Source organism: Gouania willdenowi, chromosome 24 (assembly GCF_900634775.1).
Source record: "Gouania willdenowi chromosome 24, fGouWil2.1, whole genome shotgun sequence".
Taxonomy (NCBI): domain Eukaryota; kingdom Metazoa; phylum Chordata; class Actinopteri; order Blenniiformes; family Gobiesocidae; genus Gouania; species Gouania willdenowi.
In genome coordinates, this window is record NC_041066.1 from 8236342 (window position 1) to 8256687 (window position 20346).

The 20346-nt window shown below is 43.3% G+C and overlaps 1 protein-coding gene across 2 annotated transcripts in view; it reads left to right on the top strand.

The window, feature by feature from the left end:
* The first annotated feature begins 8413 nt into the window (after positions 1–8413).
* Positions 8414–20346, top strand: part of tmem121ab (transmembrane protein 121Ab) — a 79928-nt gene continuing 67995 nt past the window's right edge. For both annotated transcript variants that reach the window (XR_003672955.1, XM_028439801.1), the window contains exon 1: positions 8414–8684. The gene's annotated coding sequence lies outside the window, so the exon portion shown is untranslated. The remainder of the gene's footprint in view (positions 8685–20346) is intronic.

Consider the following 20346-nt stretch of genomic DNA (forward strand, 5'->3'; position numbering starts at 1 on the left):
ATTCCCCCAAGACTAGAAAACATTACTGTTGTACAAAAAACAACTTAGCTGCAGTCATTTTGCAAAGAGTCCAAACATTTTCACGATAGTAGCTTTTTAACACATGAACACTTTTGTGATAAGTCACTTCAGCTCCAAAAGCGATTCGGGGAAAAATGAGTGTACTTGGAAACACTAAGAAAGACTGCATCATTGAGGAAAATAACAGGAAAATGACTACAATCAACAGATGTGTTCAGCTCATAATTGAGCTGAATTTGTAGTTTGAATGAAAGACATTTGGAATCAGGGTCGAGGAAAACAAAATGCTGGTTTATCTAAGAGCCCTGATGAGTTCACTTAGTCACTGCATTCTCTATTTAATTCATTTATAAAACAACATGATTGATTTTCTTTGTTTTGCTTTTGTTTTGCTTCTCTTTTTAAATTATGGAAACATTCAATCTTGTTTAGAGTAGGTTATGAGTTATTGGTGTTCTCTTTCACAGCATTCGTTTCAGTGTCTCACTATGGGATATACGCCTCCGTGTCATATCTTAGAAGCCCTTTCTCGTTACGCCAAACTGTTTGGCTGATGAAGTGTATTCATTCGCAGCAGATAGTCCCACCTACTATAAGTGAAGTGGGCAGAGAATATATTGGCATTCTTACGACTCTTCTCGCTCAGGAAGCTTCTTGCTGCAGCAAGTGGACCCTCCTTAGATTCTACCGCTGGGCGCTGCTGCTGTATCCTTTCTGTCAAAAGATCTCAGGTTAATTAGTTATTTTCCCTGCTCCCACGCTCGGAATTACACTGCTTTGACGCCTTCCACGGTCGTCGAAAGCTGACCGCTGACACCCCTGTCTTCGGCTCACCGCTAACACTCGACACCCCCCATGGCTGTCGAACACTAGATCCAACACCCCAGTTGGCGGCTCGGTTATGACACCGCCCTCACGCTGCACGCGGTCACCAGGCGCAAGTTGCCGGCCCTCCGTTAGTGGCTAGGTAGGGAAAGAAAAAGGTAAAAGCTGGATTCCACCGCCGGATGCTGCTGTTGGTGAGTCTTTTTCTTCTCATTTTTGACCACACCACAACCAGTGTTTTCCCTGTCCCCACGATCGGGAATACACTGTCTTGACGCCCGACTGATGACATCCCTGTCTTTGGCTCGGCTTACCGCTCCACTCAATGCCACACACAGCTGTCGAGCACTGGACCCAACACATCAGTTGGCGGCCCGGTGACGACACCGCCTTTGCTGCTCTACGCGGTCACCGGGCTCTGGCTGTCGGCCCTCCGTTAGCTTAGCAGCTAGCAGCCAACGTGCCAGCGCTAACCAGCTTCTCCCTCCTGCCTGCACAAAACCGACACAGATAGAAGAATGGAGGGAAAAGCCCCACACACCAAGGGGGCTGGAGCACATCCAGGTCTGTTCAGAGTGCCTCGGGCTGGAACACGCCCAGCGGGCCCCTGATAACCCCGGCTCCTGCTGCCATGGTGCCATTTTACAATAAAGAGCCTCCGTGGACGGCTGACACAGGGGGAAGATGATGATGTCGCCCTGTACTTCTCACATCTGAGGAGGAAGAGGAAGATGACAACTTCATCACTTAGGCCTGGGCTGCACAGCCGACAGCTTCCATTGCCTCTCGGATGGAAACAACTGGGGCACCCAACTCCACCCCTTCCCCGGCTCGGACCCCTCCCCATCTTCCCGGAGCTGCTCGGAGGGATGGCGCGTTCATGGGAAAACCGCCAAACCCAAAGCACCTGGCGCTATGGGTTTGGCCCCTGAATGCCGCAATTTGTCAACCTTGGGACTCTCAGAGCTTGTGATCTCCACAATCCTGTGTGCTAGGGCCACCTCCACCAGTTCTCTGTACGACTGCAAGTGGAGGGTGTTTGGGGAGTGGTGTCACCGGGCAGAACACATTCCTTTTCAGTGCTCCGTGAGAGTGATCTTGTCATTCCTGTAGGAGCTGGTTGACAAACGGAGCGTTTTCTCTACGGTCAAAGTCTATCTAGCAGCTATCGCTGCCTGTAATGTGGGCTTTGGGGATAAGACAGCAAGCCAGCATCCGCTGATCATTCGTTTTATGAAAGGGGCATGCAGGCTCCTGCCTGTGTCCAGACAGCTGGTGCCATTGCGGGTTTTGGCTGTGGTCCTGGAAGGACTTAAACATCCTCCTTTTGAGCCGTTGGGACAGGAAAACTTTAAGTTTGTGTCCCTAAAGATGGTGTTGCTACTGGCTTTGGCGTCGGCCAAGCATATCAGTACACCCGTCGTGTGCACAATTCTTCCCAGGTGACGCTAGGATGGTGCTGAAGCCCAACCCGGCATTTGTGCCGAAGGTATTGGAATTGTGTTCTCCTATTGACGTTACGGTCATTTCTGCCTCATAGGGTGAGCAACGGCCTCATCTGTTGTGTCCTGTACGTGTTGTGTGCGCATATGTGGAATTGACAGGGGGCTTCAGGAGGAGCGATCAGCACTTTGTCTTCTGGGCCCCGCCCCGTAAGGGGAAGCCGATTTCTAAGCAACGCTTGTCACACTGGTGGTGGAGGCAATTGCTCTGGCTTATTCGAGTCAGGGTTTGCAGCTGTCTGTGAGTCTGCGTGCTCGACTCAGGGTTTAACCACCTCCTGGGCCTTGTTCAGGGAAGTGTCTGTTCAGGATATTTGTGCGGAGATGAGTTGGTCCTCGCCCCACACTTTTGTCCGGTTTTACCGACTGCATGTTCTCCTGTCCTGATAGGTACAGGGCCTGCGGGCTGGTATGGGAGCTACCACATCCCATAGTAGGAAATCGAAACAAATGTTGTGAAAGAGAACTATAGGTTATTTGCATAACCCCAGTTCTCTGAGTAATATGAGTGAGATGTCTCACAAAGACAACCCTTCTTGCTGACTGAGCAAAAAGAGGTGCTTACATAATGCCAATGTATTATCTGCCCATTCCACTTATAGTAGGTGGTACTATCTGCCGCGGGTGAATACAAACAATTGGCGTACTGAGAAAGGTCTTCTGAGATATGACGCAGAGGCATATATCCCATAGTGAAACATCTCACTCATATTACTCAGAGAACCGGGGTTATGTAAATAACCTATAGTTTTTTTGATTTTGCAGTTGAAAATTCAGGAGCAAACCACATTAAAATGCTTCCTGGTTAAGTAGAAATACACAGGCTGGCATTTAGATAAAAGTTATTGAGTGTAAGTCTAGCATGCCAAAGTGTTCATTGCAAGGTTTGACAGCACGCAGCTCTAGAATGGGTCTAGAATGAGTCGTTTGTGCGTTTTCTCTCTTGCACTAATCAAAACACATCACCTGACTGTTCATTTTCTACGCAGTGCCTGAGCCCAAACAGAGCCTGTGTTATAATGATAGAAATTAAGCACGAAACCAACCTGGCAGCTCTAGTGTGAATACTCATGGTACCATGATCAGGATCACTAATCCAAAAAATGTATATCTTGCAAAGAGGAGATTTGGCACTTGGTGGAGGTTTGCGCTCATAGGGTAGTGCGACGTTCACACCAACAGATCCTACGCGCTTAAAACAGGTTCCTTTGCTTGGATAGTCCGCCTCGTTTGGGTGGTGTGCAGGGGAGGGGCTTCGGGGGGGCTGGGGGGGCAGCATGCCCCCGGTAGGACTTAAGGGAGTCGGGCCACTACCACTGTTCAGGGGAGCTGGAGAAGGCGGGCCCTCCCATAATTTGTGCCCAGAGGCAACCAGAATATAGTCTGTTTAACATCACCCATCATGCAGATTTATACGGGGATTATATAGACCTATTTCACATGACGTATGCATACTAAATTAGGTGCACGCGTGCGCAGGCTCGGTGCAAAACAACAGACAACGTAATCACAAACAGAGAAGGCAGAAGTTTGTGAGCACTCTTAAGTCTGCCTAGAGAATTCCTGCTTTAGCTTCATATAAACATTGAGAAAGTAAATTAATGTATACTGAGACGAAAATTGACATTATAAGTTGCAGAAAACTCTGTAAAGGAAGGTAGGGCAGTGGTGAGATGTGCACAGTCGGTGAGACAAAAGGGTTCAGTATGTGTGGGAGGAAGAAGACTTGCCTTTAAAACATCTGTTTTAACAATAAACCTTTCCACCCTCTCATTGTAAACCCAATAGGTTTTGAATGTCTTTCAGACGGTGTTTACCAGTGTTAAAAAAAAAAAAGTACTGTGACTGTAAAAACTCTTCATCAAGCTGTGCTGACTAATTGATACAGATGAGAAGATAAGAGAAAGCTTTTCTAATAGGATCTTCTGGAACAGCGGAGCTAATTTGCATAAAATAGAAGGAGTGAGAGAACAGTACATAGTTTTAAAGTAAACTTAGCACTGACTTCCCTCCCTGAACATGTGCGAAGGATAAGACCGTATAAAACGTTTTTTAGAGAAGTTAAAAATCTGCTGAAGTTGTAGAGGGAATTACAGTGATTGGTCTCTGGTGCATTTAGCGCCCTTATAGTTAAAGACTCATTCAACTTTCCTCTCTTGGCAAACAAAGCAAGATTTTCCCCCACTCTTCTAAAAACATGAGAGGAAAAAAATGTTACATCACGTTGAAGCCGCTGTTTGAGATCTATCAGAGAAGGAGGAGCAACCCTCAATATTTAACACCTCTCATCATTCATTCACTTTGACTTAGACCGAGGAATAACCTTCTGATCTCCTCCATCAAAGCGCACTCTGCCAGTCACCTCACAGCTCCCTCTATACCCGAGTCTAATCGCCACTGATTGGCTTATGAATATCTTAATCATAGAAGATTACTTTTAATGTGATGTCTGTATGTGTGGCTTCTGGATAAGAGTGAGCACAGGAGGGTTTTTCTGTGCCCACTTGATTTTAAGTAGCTGTGCGCAGTCACTCTATACATGGATGAGGTTAGGAAAGTTAATCAGACTGAGAAGGAAGACTGCTCTCCTTGTACAGAAGGATAGTGAACACAAAAAAAACACTGAAAAATCTCTGTATGTCGGACTGGCCAACAAACAATAGATGGAAAGGTTTCAATTGCCACTCGAAAATTTGTTTTGATCTCCACTGTAAACTCTCTCTTATTGACGTTGTCGGAAAAGTTTTGGACATTGTTTTGTGGGATGTGGAGTTCTGTAGACGGATGCATTGAAGTGTTTCAACAAGAATGTCAATAACAGAGTGTTTACAGTGGAGATCAAAACAAACTTTCAAGCAACAATTGTAACCTTTTACACTCTTTTTCAAACAAACGATCTTCGATTTATTGATCTATGAGGGTTAAGGCCAAAACATACTCAGGCGGAACATAGGGCTTAAAACGTAAGAGCGGACTCTGTGTAGAATGCCCGCACTCATCAGAGCTTTCACAGGCTGTGTTCGAAATGGCTCATTAACGTACTACACACTACAAACTCAATGAGTATATACTGTCTAGTATGATTAAGATGATGGCCGTTCCCACTGAAGTATACTTCCAAGTTTCCCAAGATGCATTTTGAACCTACAAAAGCAAAAACCTGAAGCACACTGAGGCTAAAAATCTCTGTTGATTCTCCACCTTTGAAAGTTCTGAAAACATTTTAAGCGAGAAAGTGACCAAGTAGAATATCAACATGTGGTCATTTGATCCATAAAACTACCGCATACACATTTAATTCCGACATTTTGGAGATTTTCGGAGACCCGCCATTGTGCTACTGACAAAACAAGAGCCCTATTTACAAAAGCCTTAAAAACGAATGGAAGACAAGAAGTAATGCTTTTGTTTTGAAAAGAGAATGTTTGATTTTTAGCTTGAAGCCAGTCCCAGGACGATTTTTACATTTGATAAATGTCCGCTCGCAATACATCATGGGGCGGTTCAGTATGACTAGTGTTCCCACCGTGCATGTGAAATCCTACATTTCCCACAATCCTTAGCGCTTCTCTGTAGTCGTACTCATTCTGGGACGTGTCATAAACGTGTGACCTCGTCTGCCAGTTCCTCCTCAAAGCTTATTTCCATGTATCCTGCTCTGTTTCACCAGTTACATTAAATGCAGGTCAATGTGATAAATACATGGTTAGCAGTGTTTTGTGTGACTAACTAAATCTCATCGTTGGTGAGTGACTAAAGCACTATTCGCACTGGATTAGTTTTACCTAGGGACCACGTGTTATAAATAAATGTCCCCCAAACATCTGCTTTTTATGTGGCGCATTCGCACGGGATAACCGAAGCCTGAGATTTTGCTGAAATATATCTGAAATCGTGAAACAGTGTGTGAGTTGATGTTAAAACAGCTTTGCAGGCTTTTGACCACAGCCCGGTGCTGTGTTACTGCTAGCGCTAGCTAGCTGTATTAAATACTTACTGCACAGCGTAAAGCACAACGTGATCTACCATTTACTTCTGATATTGCTCCGTCTCTTTTTGTTGCCGTAACTTACGGGCCGATATGGTTTTGCCAGTCTGTCAGTCTGCGTCACGCGCATGCGCATATATACTCATAAATGATCTCAGTACGAGGTGAACCATGACACCGGAAACAAAACAAAGCGTAATCACTAAGGGTGTAACAATACATGTATTTGTATTGAACCGTTTCAGCACAGGACGTTCGGTTCAGGTACAGGGTTGTGCACGGGTGAGTTCCCGGAACGGAACGGAAGTTGCGTGCAGCTACACGTGCAGCCTGTACATCATGGCTAACGCTAGCGAGAAACCAGAGCTGGAGGACGAGGGCAGTGTGCCCACATTGTTCAGCTGAGATCGGGTATGTTTCCGGGAACACGACGAACATGCTAACTCACTTGAAAACGTAATTAGTGTAAAAGCAGCTGACTTCAACATTGAAGCAGCTTCTGCCTAGCAATTCAGAACTGGCCAAAGCTATAACAACTGCCATCTGTCTTTATAGCAGCAGATAAAAGCTGTTAACAAGCTGTGAGGAGTTTTTTTTTTCTCAATAATATTTCATTTTTTTTATTTATTTATTTATTTTTTTGTCTGCACATGCTGGGAAGAGAGCAGGGAGGAGCGATTCAAGGAATGGAAGGGTGGGTAGGAGTTGATTACTATAAAGTGAGATGTGAAGTTGTATTGTATTTTTTTTTTTACTTTATTTTCATATTCTGTATAATGTTAAATACATTATTGGTTTCCTAAAGTTTTGAAAGAACAAGCAAATTTCTGTTTTGCATTTGTAACTACCAGCAGATCTGCACTTACTCCAGACAATGTGGACAAGTACATTTTGCTTAATTCTATAATATTTAATGTATTTTTTTGTTTGAGAATATTATAACTAGGGAGCATTTTACAAGTATTGTATTTTTTTTTTTTTTACTTTATTTTCATATTTTGTATAATGTTAAATATATTATTGGTTTGCTAAAGTTTCGAATAAACAACAAGCACATTTATGTTTTGCATTTTGTACCAAACTGTACCGAAAATGAACCGAAAAGTGACCTCAAATTTTAACTTTACAAATTATTGACATGGCCGATTCGCAAATCACATGTGCTCCCTAGGTAAAACTAATCCCTTGTGAATAGGGCTTTAGATTAAAATGAAATTAAAAAATCTCATACAAACATAATTTCTGTACAGTATCTTATTTCTCATACAAAACCTTACACAATCCATCCATCTTTTAAGCCCACATATCCTGATAACAGTTTAATGGTTCCAAACTCATCCCAGTTGATTTATTGAACAGAATCAGAATCAGAAATACCTTTACTGATCCCAGGAGGAAATTATTTTCTTATAGAGGGTCAAGAAATATTACGGTTATGAACAAGGTGTAGTTCACTCAGGACCAGTTGCTCATCCATCTCACCATAGTTGACTCTACTAAATACGGATAAATCATGTCTGCATGTTTTATTGTGCTACCCATTTATTTCCTAAGTGGAAACTCTTCCTCAGATTGAAATGAGGTACTTCTGTTGTTCCTGTGCAGCATTGGATGAGAGAGAGAGAGAGAGAGAGAGAGAGAGAGAGAGAGAGAGAGCCACACACTAAATGACAGGGCAGGAGGGGAGCAAAACAGATGGCTGCTCTCTCTACATAAGTAAATTGACCATAAATTCAATTCATTTCTTCCCTCTGTGTGTGTGTGTGTGTTATAGAACGACTCTTCTTTACTTGGCCCATGGTGCCAAATTAAATCAAATTGAATGCCTTTTTTTTTATATCACAATGAGGCTGCCAAATGACTGCTGTTCCATCTTTGACAGTAATTTCCTCGTGTCTTTCGTAGCCTATAGAAAAGCTGAGCTGCTGGTTTTCCTCTCACACCGGATTTGAATAGAACATTGATTGAGAGAGAGAGAGAGAGAGAGAGAGAGAGAGAGAGAGAGAGAGAGAGAGAGAGAGAGAGAGAGAGAGAGAGAGAGAGAGAGAGAGAGAGAGAGAGAGAGAGAGAGAGAGGAGGTCCTGTCTCTCTGGAGGAAGGGTACCAGTTAGACTTGCCAAGAGCAGGTTTCCTTCAGACAGCGGGACACACTTTTCCCACTTGGTGGTGGACATGTTCACCGCTCACTGAGGCTGGGATTTGGAACTAATCAGCTGCTGCGGTGGTTCCTTCACCTTCCAAGCAGCGGATTAACAAGTCATCTCCGCGTCTCCAGACAACCACCCTCCTTTCACCGAAAGGATACCCGGACCCCCGCTGAGGGCTTCAGACCCCTGGACCCACCGGAGGTAAGTGTAACTGCGGAGTTATAACCACCGGCCCACGGTTTTGTGAGTCGTTCAGCCCCCATAGATGCTCAGTGTAAGCATTTCTTACATGAAGTTTACCGTGTGTTCACGGACTGTATAATGTGTAACAACACACCAACTATAAGGGTTGTTATTTTTATAATAATAATAATTTTATTATCATTAGTATGCTTTTATCAGTGTTTTTGGCTCCTCTACATTCTGTATTGAAGAGTTTAGCGCGTGGCCAGGCAGCTGCTGCGCTCGTGCCTCTGGTCGGCGCGAGACTTCATTACCATCACGCGCGCACGCGACCACACATTCGTTCGTTTACGCCACCCGCGTGGCCGATGCGCATGCCCGCGTTGTGAAGGTGCGTTTTTTTTTTTTTTGGTTTTGTTTTGTTTTTTTCTTCTTCCCACAAAAAAACGATGTTTAAAACGACCCTTCTTAATAATTGATATATTATTAATTGTGACATTAGACCTTTTTCTGTGGACTTTACACACTGTAACCTGTGCGTTCTAAAAACATTCAGTTCAATGGAGCCTGTAAGGATGCTGAGGTGTGTAAATGTGAGTGCCTTTGCAGTCCTATTGCTGACAAACTCCAGGTTTTACCCTGTCTAACATCAAATGGGATAGGTTTGAGCAGGTCACCATGGGTTAAAGTGGGTGTAGAACAGGGGTCACCAACATGGTAGCCCCCCATAGACCATTTGAGGTGACCTCAGGAACACTATCACCATTGAGCTCTGTCTAAAATCAGATTTTCTTGCCAGGCCTAGTACAAACTCAAAGATACACACATGACAGATGTAGTCTGCACTTTCTGTGTGCGGTTTGCATGTTCTCCCTGTGCTGCATTACTTTCCTCTGGGTACTCCTCCCACAATCCAAAAAACATGACTGTTAGGTTGATATGAGTCTCTAAATTGCCCATTGAAGTGAATGGGAGTGTGAGTGTTTGTCTATGCGATGGACTGGCACCTTGTCCAGGGTGTACCCCCAGCCTAACGCCCATTGAGAGCTGGAGATAGACACCAGCAGACCCCCTCTTAAATACTGCCGGACTTGACAAGGTGTTGTATTAAGTCTTTAAATTAAGTTTATTTCCACTAAAACAATGTGACAAATATGTTCAAGTGTCTCAGATAGGATTTTGGTAAAGATGCTGCACATTTGGTGTTTGGATTGTGAAACATGTTTTAAAAAAATACAAAGTGGATTTTTGTTAAAATATTACAAAATTATTAAATATTGCATGTTTAATAGGGGTGTCCCGATCCGATATTGATATCGGTCCAATATCAGCCAGAAAACGAATATCAGATTTTATTGGACTGCATCTAAAATTTCTGCCATATATTATATTTATTCACATGTAGAATACTGTAGATATTATGTTGGAGGATAAAATTTATGTAAACAATTGATTAATAATAAATGGGTCAGTTTTTCTCATACCTACTGTTACTGACTATTGTTCTCTGTTTGAGTAACATCACTTGATCAAGCCTTTTCTAATATTCCACACTATAAAATAAATAATAAAAGTATGTAGGATTCGTGCTGATATTGTATCAGATCAATATCGGTATCAGTCATTACGCAAGGCTGCAATATCGGTATTGTATCTGAAGTGAAAAAGTTGTATCGGGACATCCCTAGTGTTTAAGGATTAGTTGAAAATGAAAAAGATTACATAAATTAAGAAGTATAAAGTGTGTGTTGAAACTTAAACATTTATTATCTTTTTAAGTTACCGCTAGTTTTCCTTCATTATTTTACCCTTTAACTCATTCAGTGCCAGCCATTTTCAAAATTTCTACCCACTCAGTGCCAGCCGTTTTAGAGCATTTTGACTAATTTTTAAAGACCCACAGAATATTTTGTACTATGACTATCAGAATTCTGACACCAGATTCAGAAAAACTAATATTGTTTCTAGCTTGTTTCATTCTTATATAATCAGCAGTTGAACAGAGGCAAGTTTCACACAAATCGCCAGTTTGTGACAAAAAGCTGAGAAAAATCATCTTTTTCTGAAAAAACCTATCAGTGACTTTGAAGCAAATTTTTTTTTGCTTTAGGGACACCTCAAAATGTGGTTTTGTTCTATAAAACTACAAAAACAACACTGAGACCAGGCTTTTTGTTGGCAAAATTATTATTATTTTGCTATCTATGTCAGAGTTGTATGTTTTCTTACTGTATTTTGGCCTTCCTCCGAGTCTCTCCCCCGTCATTCTCCACACACGCAACTTCCTCCTTCTTCCGGACATACCGAGTCTTACTGCTTGCCCCGTTTTTTAATTGTTTTCTCTCACCATCGCAACACTCTCAATAGTCCACTTAGGTTCCACACATGCTCTGGTCGAGTGTGAGCTGGTGGGAACTTCAGCATCAACTCTCCCAGAGCCATTTTTCGTCTTGTAAACGAATTTCCTTTCCCTCTGAGCTCTGCCCATCATGGTGATCACTCATCCAAAGGTGCGCTGCTGCCACCTACATGTCACCAGTTGGTCACTACATCATGGTACAAGTTAGATATTCACCGGAGAGCTTCGTCACACTGTCTCCTAGCAACCCCAGCCGAAAAACACAATTCATATAGATGTGAATGGCAATTCACGTTACTAAACTAATTCACGTCTATAGACGTGAATGGCACTCAATGAGGTAATTAAAGTGAAACCATTAAATTGCAGCCCTTCAAACTAATAGCGGTGATTGAATAAGTTATTGATAAGGCACATGATCTGTTTTTGCTCTTTAAAATCCATCCTCTTGTCCCTATAATCCATGTGAGTTTTGTGGTGGCATATTGGGAGCAGTGGTCCCAGACATCCCACTGCCCTGCAAATCCCTCCAGCACATCCAAGGGGATTGAAAGTTACTCCAAGCTGAACCAATAAGTATCGTCTCTCCAGCATGTCTTGTATCAGCCTTGGGCTTGTACCTGGTCCACCTAAACACATGTCAATCACCTCACCTGGTTCTGCATGGATTTACTTAAGGACATTTTCTCACGTTCAATGATCTAGCTAAGAATTGGACTCTTCATGTGGCTTTTCATGGGGATAACCACTGAAGGCCAGCCGACTGAATGACCTATTTGTGCTGAAGTTCATCACTTATTTAGAAATCAATGCATTTTTAATCAGGGTGAAAGTAGAGTATATCAAAATAAATGCCGCTGTAGCCGTTAATGACCTCTTGAGATTGTGCGTGCCCTGTGGAGGAGACTGTTATCGATATTTCTCTCATGTCGCCTCACACCCATGTGACCCCTGCTTTCGTAATCCAGCGGCTGTAATGATGTAGCTGCTACTGCCAAAGGAATATTTACAAGACAAAGCTTTCCATGGAAGTCAACTTACATGGAAAAGGTCAAATTTTGATTGCATATTGTCTATTTTCTCTCCACACATTTTATACCTTTAAATTGCTAAATATCAATTTACCTATTTAAAAGAGTCGGATGGGAATTACGCCTCAAAAAGCCATACACATTTAGCATACCTCACTTGAGGCTTAAACTCAAATCTTCTATGATTTTTATAGTAGGAGAAGGTATTTTTGTCTATAGCTGGTTCAAGAAGTTCAGCATACAGAATTTTCATCTGCATTATCTCTGGAAACATGTTTTTTATCGTTAGTTTTAAAAGGTTAACTAGAGCAATCGGATTTTCCATTTCAAAATTTCCCCAATTCCATTTTGCTTTCCCTGTTTTCATTTTGTTATCGTTGAATCAGTTTTCCAAATTAGATGTCGTCACTGACAATTAAACCTACAGAAATAGTGCCAAACATGCTTAATACTGTTATTTGAGTTAACTATTGCTATTAATTTCAAACTTTTTTGCTGATGTTAGTGCACCAAAAGCATGCACTGGAATACCGCAAGATTTGACATGACAATTTTGCTACACTTGCACTTATATTACTGCAAAGAATATTCTGGAAATGCATGATAGTGTTCTAAAACATGTAGGTGATGGTTTTGTCCGTGTCATATAGTTGTATAATTTTAGTCTGTATGTCTATCATATTGCAAATTTCGTAGTGACATTTTCTACAACATTTGCAATTTTTGTCTTTTTCCCACCTGTTTACAGTGAAACATAATGCGTAAATAAATGATATTGTCCTAAAACAACAAACATGCATCTGAGGATATAATCGGTGTCATATTTATATATAAATATATTTCTGCTTGATTTTATTTAAAATGATTATAATAGTAACTAGGCAAGACCTGTATTCACAAGGCAAACACGTATTTGGTAATTTAAAATTGAAAAGAATTGGCAAAAATGACAACCTGTATCTGGATTTGTTGACAAGTTTGTTCTTTTTACTAATGAAATTGAAAGTAATAATGCAGGAAAAACAGAAGACTGACCTTGACCTTAAATATGATGTTGAGCAAAGGTCAAAGGTCACATATTGAAAGGAATTGTTGTTTAAATGTACCAGTCTGAGCAATGTGTCTGAATTTGTGGACATGTTAAAGGAAAAAAGTATTTTTTGGTTTTTTTTGTGACGTCATGAACTTTGACCCCTACCGATCTTTTTACTGGTAGGTCGTACAGCTTCGGTCCAATTAAATATAATACTCCACTTGAGATGAGCTTTTCATATTTTTGTATTTGGCAATTTCCAATTGCCAAATACAATAATAATGCACCCAAAATCTCATTAAAAGAACCTCAGTTTCTTTTAGGTGTTTTGATTAAATTTTCAAGTATTATATTTGGACAGCTGTGACTTTTTAGTTGAGTAAAAACTGAGTGCAAGTGAGGAAGAGAGGGCAAAGTCAACTACACCCACGCTACGTCAAAAATGTGTCTGTGTCAGCTTGGAAGACAGTAGAAAATGGCTAAAAAAAGGGAGTTGGATTTAAAGAGTTCTTTTTAAGTCAGTAAGTGAAGTTAAGCCTGAGGTAAAGAAGTTCAAGGTTGTTTCTGTGGAAATCGCAGAAAAGAGCAACAGCACAGCAGCAGTTAGCGTAGCGAGTAGCAGCACTTGTAGCAAAGATGCTAATGCAGGAGAACCGGCCTCCAACAGACAGGACACGAGAGGAGAACTATCCAGGGGACATGAGGAGGACTCAGGTACAGAGAGAAGAGAAGGAGACAACGGTTAAAGTTCTGGGGCCTCATTTATAAAAGTGTGCCGAGGTAAGCACACTTGAGCTGGCGTACGCTAAAAACCAGGAAGTGCGTACGAATCTTTTTTTTACGATTCATAAACGAATGCGCAAGCACGTCCCACGCCTGTTTCTGTTTATAAATCACAATCAACTCGAAGATTGGCACACGTGAAGAAACACCTTGCTCCACCATTTGGTGCCCATAAAAGATCTGTTGAACGCCATAAATGAATATTCACTAATACGAATTTCACGGTAGACCGAGGGGGAAAACGAGCAAATAAAACAAATTTCACTCAATGTGATGTGGAGGTATTAATTGCTGAGGTGGACACACACAGGAGAGGGTAAATTGGTAACACAGTGCACATTAGAAATGATAGAAAGGCAGATCGCATTGTGTTGCCTTATCAGACTGTGACAGGTCAAAAATAAAACAATCACACATAAAAGCTGTTACGCTCAGCCTAGGAGCCACTGAACGGCACATGAACACGTCATCCTCCACCAGCCTCAAGCAGCACGCCAACACATCTGTTTCAAACTGGGCTATTTATTTGAGCCACATAAGGAAAATAATAAGTACCAAACTGGGTTACGCAGAACCCACAAATAAAAGAACATAAGTTTCCAAGCCAACTGGGCCAAACTGAACAAAACGTATCACCGTTTCGGTCTCGCTGTGAAGCTGTCAAACGGTCAGCTGTCAAAGGGCAGAAGGAAGTGCTGCGTGCTGGTTGGAGCATGGGTATAGGATGACCCGCCCTCTGAACCACCTCTGGCCACACCATACGTCATCTGGGTCTTTTTGTAGCCGCCCTCCACCGAAGCTCAGCCAATCCGAAGTGGACCCGTTATTCTCAGACCACGTAGGTTGGGCTGTTGATAGAGAGACACACCCCCCCCCAGCGCACAACACAGAAACACAAGTAGCACACAAACAAACTAAAAGACGACAACAGTCGTAACACCCCCTTCCCTAAGAATTAAACACTCCCGAAGAGTTTAATTTAAAGAGGATCGAGAAAGAGCATCAGCCAACACATTTTCTGTGCCCTTCTTATGAAGAATGTTGACATTAAAATCTTGTAAAAGAAGGGACCACCGCATAAGGCGTTGGTTTGAATTCCTCATCCGCGAAAGGAAAACGAGGGGGTTGTGGTCGGTGAAAACCTGTACGGGCTGGGAACTTGATCCTACATAGACCTCAAAATTCTGAAGGGCTAACAACATAGCGAGGGCCTCCTTCTCGATAGTACTGTAGTGTACCTGGTGTTTGTTAAACTTTTTCGAGAAGTAGCAAATAGGATGGTCGACTTCGTTTTCATCGGTTTGCAAAAGGACAGCACCAGCACCCCACATACTGGCGTCCACTTCCAACTTAAAAGGGCGATCAAAGTTAGGTGCAGCCAACACAGGAGAACTACACAAAAGAGCCTTTGCAGACTCGAAAGAAGTCTGACACTCAGGGGACCAGACAAAATTTTTCAACGGACTAACCAACGCGGTGAGAGGGGCGACAACTTCTGAGAAATTTCGACAAAATCCTCTATAGTAACCACACATTCCCAGGAATCGGCGCAGCGCCCGTTTTGACTGGGGAGCAGGAAAGTCAATCACAGCCTGTACTTTTGCGGCAACTGTGCGAACTTGACCTTGACCCACTTGTTTTCCAAGATAGGTTACCTTTCCCTTACCGAATTCGCATTTAGCCAGATTAAGGGTAAGGGATGCGGCACTTAAACGAGTAAAAATCAGGGACAATGTTGCCACATGCTCCACCCACGTGGTTGAGTAAGCAACAACATCGTCAAGATATGCCTCACAATTGTCGATTCCAGCTAAAACTCGGCTCATCAATCGCTGGAATGTAGCAGGAGCATTCCTTAACCCAAATGGCATCACTGTATATTGGAGGAACGAATCAGGGGTGACGAAGGCAGAGATCTCAGAAGCACGAGGAGTTAATGGAACCTGCCAGTAACCTTTTAATAAGTCCAACTTAGTAACATATCTGGCAGAACCAACCCGATCTATGCAATCTTCCATTCGTGGTAATGGGTAGGAGTCGGGCTTTGTGACGGCGTTTACCTTCCGGTAGTCATTACAAAAACGAGCAGTTTTGTCGGGTTTGGGAACTAAGACACACGGGGAGCTCCAGGCACTTACGCTTGGAACAGCTAACCCGTGCTCGAGAAGATAACTCACCTCACTTTTCATTAAAGCTCGTTTGGTTAGATTGACCCGATATGCATGCTGTTTGATTGGCAGGTTACCCTGCACATCAATGTCATGGCTTAAAACCGAAGTCTGATGAGGATGATCAGAAAAAATGTTTAAATTATCCTCAATGAGCTTAATGATGTCAGTTTTGGCTGATTCATCTAAATATGATAAAAATGATTCTAAGTCACTCAACACTTCAGAGTTTTGTAGACGAGTAACCGGCAATAAACCATTTTTCTCTCGTAAGCCATCATGACTCACAGTGTACTGTGGTACGGCTTCACAAACAACCACCACGGGCACCTCAGGTGGAGCCATGGGGGGATCCTCTCGGGAAAAGTAACGTTTTAACATATTAATGTGGCACATCCGTGTTTTCTTTTGGCGATCAGGAGTTTTAATCACATAATTTGTATCACTTAATTTCCTTTCCACTACATATGGACCTGCAAATCGACACTGCAGACTACCGCCCCGCAGCGGCAGTAGCACTAAAACTTTGTCATCTGGCTGGAAAACTCTCACCACAGACTGTTTATCGAATCGAGTTTTCATTTTTGACTGAGCCTGTGTTAGATTTTCCTGAGCCAGCTGACAAACATGGTGAAGACGCTCACGAAAAGAACTAACATAGTCTAAAACATTCGACTCTCTCCGAGGAGAATCGGAGGTCCACTTCTCTCTAAGCACACGTAACGGACCGCGCACCGTATGACCGAACACAAGATCACAGGGACTAAACCCTAAAGATTCTTGGGGGGTTTCACGTATAGCAAACATGAGCAGGGGCAGACCCTCATCCCACTCTTTCTCAGACTCACTGCAGAATTTGCGAAGCATTGATTTTAAGGTTTGGTGGAACCTTTCCAACGCACCCTGAGATTCTGGGTGATAAGCACTCGACGTCACATGTTTTATGTTTAACTCCTTAACAACCTGTGAAAACAATTTGGACATAAAATTTGTACCGCGATCTGTCTGGATTTCTCTAGGAAGTCCAAACGTAGAGAAGAACCAAAGGAGTGCTTTAACTACTGGTTTGGTTCTGAGTGAGCGTAGCGGGACCGCGTGTGGAAAACGCGTAGCTGCACACATGATAGTTAAAATGTACTGATGTCCAGCTTTCGTTTTTGGCAAAGGCCCCACGCAATCTAAAATCACCCGTTCAAACGGCTCCCCAAGTACAGGAATTGGTTTTAATGGTGCTGGAGGGACTGGTTGATTTGGTTTTCCTGCGAGCTGGCAGGTGTGGCACGAACGGCAATATTTGGCTACATCCGATTTTAAACCGGGCCAAAAGAAATGGCGCAGCACACGGAAATATGTTTTTTTAATGCCAAGGTGGCCTGCTAAACAAGAATCATGTGCAATACTTAGAACTTGTGGTCGATATTCTTTGGGCACCACTACCTGATGAACCGCCTGTAATTCATCAGCTTCAGGACTCCACTTCCTCATCAGAACACCATCTTCAAAGAAGAACACAGGAAATGTGTTTACACCAGCTGATGCAGAAGACAAACAAGATGTTAATGTTTTATCATTTCTTTGAGCAGTTATTAACATCTCACGGGTCACATTTAATGTTAACTCAGCATCACTGGGGAATAAACATAGTTCATTTTTACTTTTTATCTCGTTTTCAGATTTTACAATATTTTCAAAAATGTTGGATTTCACATTTTCATCAACAGTAGTCATGAACGAATCAGACAAATCTACAACGTCACCCAGTTTACGAGCCTGTGCGCGCGTAACGGCGCACACAGGGAACAGAGATGGCACAGAGGGGTCAGCAGGAGCGGCCATGGACGAGACGGGGATCGGATCATCGGCAACCACTGGGGAGGGAAACACATTTCCACCAGCTAAATCATTCCCTAGGATAAACGAAACGCCACTAACGGGCAACCGTGGACACACGGCCACTTTGACAGGTCCTGACACTAATGGTGACTGCAGATGCACCATGTGCAGGGGGACTCTCATCACAGTCATCCCGATGCCCCACATTAACACATCAGCATCACACGAAGTTTCATCCGACAGGGGTAGGACGTCACGCAACATTACGGACTGATAGGCAGCCGTATCCCGTAGGATGTTAATAGGTGCCTTTTCTTTTTCTTCACCAGTCACAGAAACAAAGCCCTGTGTAACAAAAGGCTCAAAACGAGAATCCACGTCTAACATTGCAGCTTTCGGAGGCGCAGAAAATAACTCAGGTGAAGACACAGTCTTAATCAAACACACACCCGCAGGTTTACTTGGTTTGGACTGTTCTTTCTTTCTTAAACTCGGACACACAGCAATCAAGTGACCTGGCTCTTTGCAGTAAAAACACTCACGGCTGTCCTGCGCACCCGTGGGAACAGTTTTACGAGCGAGCCTCGGTGACCTATTTCTATTTCTAAGTTCATACACATTATTTTGACAACGCGACGATTGCATTGGAAACACACTCTTATGTGTCAAAATAAATTCATCCGCTAACACAGCAGCTTTTGTAACAGAGGACACTTTTTGTTCGTTCAAATAAATCACGATGCGCTCAGGCAAACACTTTTTAAATTCTTCAATCAAAATTAACTCACGCATTTCCTCCAAGGAGTTAATTTTACATGCTTGACACCACTTGTCAAACAACGCGCTTTTCTCACGGCAAAATTCCACGTACGTCTGATTGGTATTTTTTTCTCTATTCCTAAACCTCTGTCTATAAGCTTCAGGGACAAGCTCATAGGCACACAGCACAGCTTTCTTTAACGTCTCATAATCTAAACTCTGCTCAATAGACAAACTGGCACAGACATCCTGCGCTTTCCCCACTAGTTTGCACTGCAGTAGTAGCGACCAAAATTCTGTGGGCCAATTTAGCGCAGCAGCTATGCGCTCAAAAGCACTAAAATAAGAGTCGACCTCCGACTCACGAAACTGAGGAACTAAGGCAATGTGCTTACTCATGTCAAAGCTAGCCGCGGAAGCAGACGCACTGTGACTGGGGACGGGCGTGCCGGGAGGCGGGCTCCGCTCCAGTTCTAGGACGCGGAGACGAAGATGCATTGTCTGCACCTCCAACTCACGGTTTCTCCCCTCTGCCTCTCTGATTGCTAGGGTTAGGCGGAGATCCTCTGCAGTCATGCCTGTCAGAGAACCAGCGGCCGATTTGCGATCTCCATCAAGGACTCCACTGGCACCCTGCGGCTCCAATGCGTCTTTCTGAAGTGCTGCGGCCTCACTCTCACCACCTCTAGCATGCAGCACACCGGCGTCCACCAGCTGTCGACCCAGCACTCTCTGCATCTCTGCTTTGCGGATATTAGCAGACACATTTAATCTGAACTGACTTGCAATCATTAACAACTCATTTTTTTTACATTTCTCAAAGGTATCCCAAGAAGGATTATCACAAAAATCTTCTACAGAAAAATCTGCCATCTCCCACCTTTTTTCCTCCCACACAAAAGAGAAAAAATACACCAATCAGAGAAAAATATACACCGCAACACTACTGCCTCAAAAATCGCGAAAAAAACAAATTCCGTTGGACAAGCCCCCAATTCATGTTACGCTCAGCCTAGGAGCCACTGAACGGCACATGAACACGTCATCCTCCACCAGCCTCAAGCAGCACGCCAACACATCTGTTTCAAACTGGGCTATTTATTTGAGCCACATAAGGAAAATAATAAGTACCAAACTGGGTTACGCAGAACCCACAAATAAAAGAACATAAGTTTCCAAGCCAACTGGGCCAAACTGAACAAAACGTATCACCGTTTCGGTCTCGCTGTGAAGCTGTCAAACGGTCAGCTGTCAAAGGGCAGAAGGAAGTGCTGCGTGCTGGTTGGAGCATGGGTATAGGATGACCCGCCCTCTGAACCACCTCTGGCCACACCATACGTCATCTGGGTCTTTTTGTAGCCGCCCTCCACCGAAGCTCAGCCAATCCGAAGTGGACCCGTTATTCTCAGACCACGTAGGTTGGGCTGTTGATAGAGAGACACACCCCCCCCAGCGCACAACACAGAAACACAAGTAGCACACAAACAAACTAAAAGACGACAACAGTCGTAACAAAGCGGAGGAGAAAATTTGGCTTACTCTCCACAGGAAGAACATCTGTTCAACAGGTGGAGGAAAGGGGCGGAGCTCAGCCTCACAAAAAGCTGGATGATTAGTGGGGATCCCTTCTGTGTAACGGAGGTGGGGGACACACACAGATGCACTATATATGTGCCGAAAACATCGGATTAAACTCCGCAGCAGCTCGTCTTCC